This window comes from Vigna radiata, chromosome 7, assembly GCF_000741045.1.
Source record: "Vigna radiata var. radiata cultivar VC1973A chromosome 7, Vradiata_ver6, whole genome shotgun sequence".
NCBI lineage: Eukaryota > Viridiplantae > Streptophyta > Magnoliopsida > Fabales > Fabaceae > Vigna > Vigna radiata.
This window is the reverse complement of record NC_028357.1, coordinates 12,386,514-12,391,657: the sequence shown is the minus strand read 5'-3', so window position 1 is coordinate 12,391,657 and position 5,144 is coordinate 12,386,514.

The window sequence follows — 5,144 nt, the reverse complement described above, 5'->3', positions numbered from 1 at the left end:
TTGAGAAAGTTCCATTGATGATGGATTAGCTTCCCACAATGACAATAAGAATGACTATCACCAGAACAGGCCATCTCAACTTCTCTGAAACACAAAACAATCAAATCATCCAATCATTGGTGAAATTCACTATCATTTTCATCTACACCTTCAAAAGACCACAAATTACACTCTACTTTGTACAAAGCCATCGAAACGTTTATCAAAGAGTTATGGAATTGAACCGGGAAATAGAATAAAGTTCAGGTAGAAAAATAAATGGAGGAAATATTTGAGGAATGAATTAGAAAAAGCAAGATAGGGACAAGAAGAAAATGATACTGACTACAGAAAAAGGACACACCAGTAGATTTTTTTAGCTTCTAAACCTTGATTCTTAGTTAAAAAGTCATTCATAGAGATTCACCAACATCTAATAATACCTATNAAATTAGTATAACACTAATGGAAATTTTTTGAAATACTCAGAAAATATTATATAGCCAAAATGAATTTAAACGAGTAAGAACTAGAATACAAAACCAATTGTAAAGTAGCATACCTTGATTCATAACTGAGAAAAGTGCCCGAGACCAGCAAATGAATGCACTAAAAATTAGGAAATTGGCACAGATCTATGTTAGACAATCATAAAACAAACAAATGAACCTGTTATGCAGATTAAAATTTCACCAAGGGCCACCCATCCTTCTCTTCTTGTCTTCTTTAAAATTCGGAAAACATAATATGGAGTGCTTTGTACATAAGAGGGTTCCAATAAAAGGTTTTGAATTGACCAATGGTACTTATCTAAATTAGCCACACATAAACTATGAGAGCAAAAAAGAAGCCAACCATGTTTGTGGCATAACGTTTGAAGGGAAAACAAGCCAATTAATAGGATACATGCACTTGGAACTTTTACATATGCCAAGTTTTACAAGTGCTATTAGTGAGTCAAAGAACTTGATCACCCATNCTCCTTCAAATAACTTAATAGGATTTATGCATTCCTCTAGTCCCACCATTTCCCATAAATTCATACAACACAAATTTATGATAATATCATATCAGTACCATAGTAATGCCACAATATATGGTCAGCACAACCAACTTACCAATTCAACCTACAATCACACCTGTAAGCAACCAATTCAATTATATAATTGATTAAGCTTTTAAGGCATGTGCTTTAAAAATTTAACTAATTTGATTACAAAGGGATATCAAACACATAAGTATGAACAATATTGCACTCCTTTCCCATAGATTCCACANAANAAACAGACCTAGTCAAAATGTTGTAACAAGTTACAAAAGGTTAAGGACNCCATCAATCCTACAAAAACAACAACAAAAATTAATCACATGAAAAATATAGACCAATTGCCCCTCGACTTCCCAAATCCAAACACCAACGACACACCAAATGCTAACCCGAAACACAATAAAAACACACAATAAAATGCAGTCAACTCACCGTTCCCACATTGAATTCTAATGACGACCCACTTGGTAAAACAAACACCAAATTACAGAGTAGACTGAGTTTTCGATTCCATACCCTAAACTTCAAAATGAGATTTATGAAGGTTTTTGGTTTCCTTATAGTGAAATACAACATATAGTGACATTTCTATTCCAAAACCTAAACTTAGAAGAAAAACATGTCCCAATTGAAAATGAGGGAAAAGAAGCTTACACACTAGTGTGTTGGACCCAAGTTGACATGCACAGTAGTTTGCTAAACCATGGTTGGCGAGCACACTTGTTTAACCTTAGTTGATGAGCGATGACGGAGTTAAGCATTGGTAGGATGAACTCAGAACACTAGGTTTGATGAATGAGAAGGTGAAGTAGAAATTTGGACAAATTTGAAACGAGTCACATTTACGTCTCGAAATTTTTAAGAAAAAGTGTGAAATTTTGGAAATTTGAGTATAGGAGGAAAGGTGAAAAGTGAAGTGTGGGAAAAATATTAGAAATAGGAGTTTTGAATAGTATTTTTAAATTCTTTTGAACGATTAGTAAATATTGTAGGAGTTGGACAATTTGCAATAGTTTTTAGACGTGAGTGTTTTTAATAAAGAATTTTAGGAAAACGTTTTAAATAAGGAAAGTGATAACACAAGTATTTTTATGTCGGTTCACTCAATCTGAGCTACGTCCAGTCTTTTTTAAAAAATCTTAAGGGATTCCACTAATCTTATACAAGATTACAAACAAGTACAAACCACTTCTAGTATACACCAAGTATTATCAACCATTCTTGGTTCCCAAATATTATAAACCAATCTTGGTTCCAAGTATTATAAATCACTCCTAATTTCCCTAATTATTGTTATTTTGTTAATAAAAAGAGATATTAAGTGATTGAAGTAGGAGTCTCTTATTTTTGTACAGTTGTTTCTAGTAGACATTTTTTGTCGTGATACCTACTTTTGATTTATTATTATTATTATTATTATTCCAATGAATAATAAGAGATAAGCACTAGTCATTACACCTACCTTACTGGAGTTTTAAAGTGTAAGTTTTCAATTTATGAGATTGTTCTAACTACTACAATCCATTAATTACATTAATGTTACCAAATAAAAAGCAACTTATTTAACAAAGTTAAAATTGTAAAAAAACTCATTAAATTAGTGTACACTTCAACATAGTTATATTATTTAAATTTATTAGTATTATTAAAGTAAAAAATTTAAATGTGATTGCAAATGCCATTAGTTCTGTAAAATGAGTTGAAACCCGTAAGCCAATCGTGTCCATTAAGGATTTGTGTCGGATTGAGTTAAAAAAAAAATGAAATTTCGATTTGGGTTAATTTTGAGTTCGGCTTACCTGAGTTGAACCTGTGGTGAGTCGGGTTAGCTCACCAACCCACTTAATTTTTTAATGAAATGAAATAATCCTAAACTGAAAAATGCATACCCAACGCAGAGAGAGACCCTTCCCCTTTGCGCAGTAGACCCTACCCTTCCCCTTCAGGAAAAAACTACCTTTCCCCTTCTTCGTAGACCTTTTTTCCATTGCGCAACACAAGCACAAGCACGACTCCAGTTTACATACCCTTCCCCTTCACATAGAGTGAACAATGTGCACGATTTTTATTTTCTAGCCATTGATTGAGTTAATCCTTTGCTCAACATTGTGAACAGTTTGAACAGTCGCATAGGTTAGCGCTTCTCTTTCACAAGATATATCATCCAAATATATTTTTCCAACCTTTGACTTTGAATCCCTTTCAATGAGTTAGTGGGAAAAGTCCATCCATCAATAAGGGATGAAGGAAAGCATTATTTCAAGTGTTCAAATTGGAAAAGCTCTTTTATCTCCCCTCCCGCAGGAAGAAGAAAGAAAAGAAGCCAGCGAACTCTTAAGAGGGCAGTCTCCTTACCTCTTTTTCGCTTGCCACAGAGTTTGAGTTTTAAAGCACGACAACCTTGGGAGTTCCATTCTATAGTGGTCAGCCTTTCCAAAACATTGGAGAATAGTGTGCACGATTCTAGGTTCTAAAATATTGTGAAATTATTAAAGAAAAAAATGAATTCTCAAACTGTAAATCATTAATGTGTTCATGATAATTTGAATCACTGGTGTAGAAAAGACATATTATTAAAGGTAAAATGGACATATTATGATAAATATTCTGGCGTCGTAGTTTTGGCAGTCAAAAAGCTCTGCACATTCTATGACATAGTGGAAAAGTTTATTATAATAGGTCCAGCCTACTATGATGTACTTTTTGACACCTATTATAATACATGTTATTTACAATTAACCTACTATGACATACATTATCATGTACGTCATAAAATCTTGTTTTTTTAAAGCTTTATACGTGCTCTTTTACATTTATACTATGACGGACAATGTCATGTACGTCATAGAAATGATGCCTTTTTTATTTAAAAGTTATTCCTTGTTTTACCATCTAAACTAATCAATTTACTTAAAAATCAATAAATTCAATTGAACAAACATTATACGGAATTCATTTCATACATTATATTGTCCAATAATATTTAAAACATTATTTATACATAAAACTATATATTCAATCCAAATATTATATTAACATACATATACAATACAAGTTTGTACAAGTTACTAACATTTAAAATAAAAGAAGCCCACTTGATTTAATGTCTTCCATGTATGAAGATGAAGTCTATAAATAAAATAGTGGAGTTGAAACAATATTGTAATTAAATAAGTATTTAGTTAGTTTGTTCAAGCTGGAAATGGATCACAACAATTAGTTTGTCAAAGGAACACACAATACCATCTTAGGTTGGTTGTACCTAACAAATTAGAGGTATAGTCATGTGGAATAGTCAAGAACAGGTTATTAAGCACTGCATTATGATCAAAAGTAATGGTCAGTACAATGAGAAATCAAAATCCCATATGTTAAAGGTAATACATGTACCTAGTGTGTTGTACCTACATTCAGACCCTACAAAGAGGAAGTATATAACCCTACTTTACGCTACAAAACTTCATATGTTCATGAACGAGAGTAACAACCTATACTGCGTCACGATCAACAACAATAAGGGTTGACATAGGGCATAACGAGAATCACAACAAAACAAAAAAAAAATAAGAATCACAAAACACAAAACAAAAGTTAGCTTCCCTTACGTTAAGTGTCATTATTTGCATCTTTTTCCTAGATAAATTTAGAACACCCCATAACCTTGAGTGAGCTTCTAAATACCTACAAAAGGTAGACATTCGTTACATCATAATAATCATATAGGAAGGAAACAAAATAGAAAGGAAAACTAACGCCTCTAATATATTTTTGATGGACAATGAGCTAGATTTCTTAAGCATTTCTAAGGAAACTTAGTAAGTTTTGAAACTTAGTAAGTTTTCTAGGGAAAAAACATGGTAAGTTAGGTAGTAATAGGTGTTGGAAAACAGGTTGGCTTCGTTTTAACACCAAGAGGGGGGGTGAATTGGTGAGGTTTCAAAATCAGAGTCTTTTTAAAATCTTTTTCACAAAGTATCTTGAATCACAAGGAATGAAAAATGTAAGTGTAGTGAAAAATACAAAGTTGACTATGAAAGCAGTAAAGTCGACTTAATGTAAAAGTGTAAGGATAGAGAAATCAAACGAAAATTTTTATACTGGTTCGGCCTCAATGCCT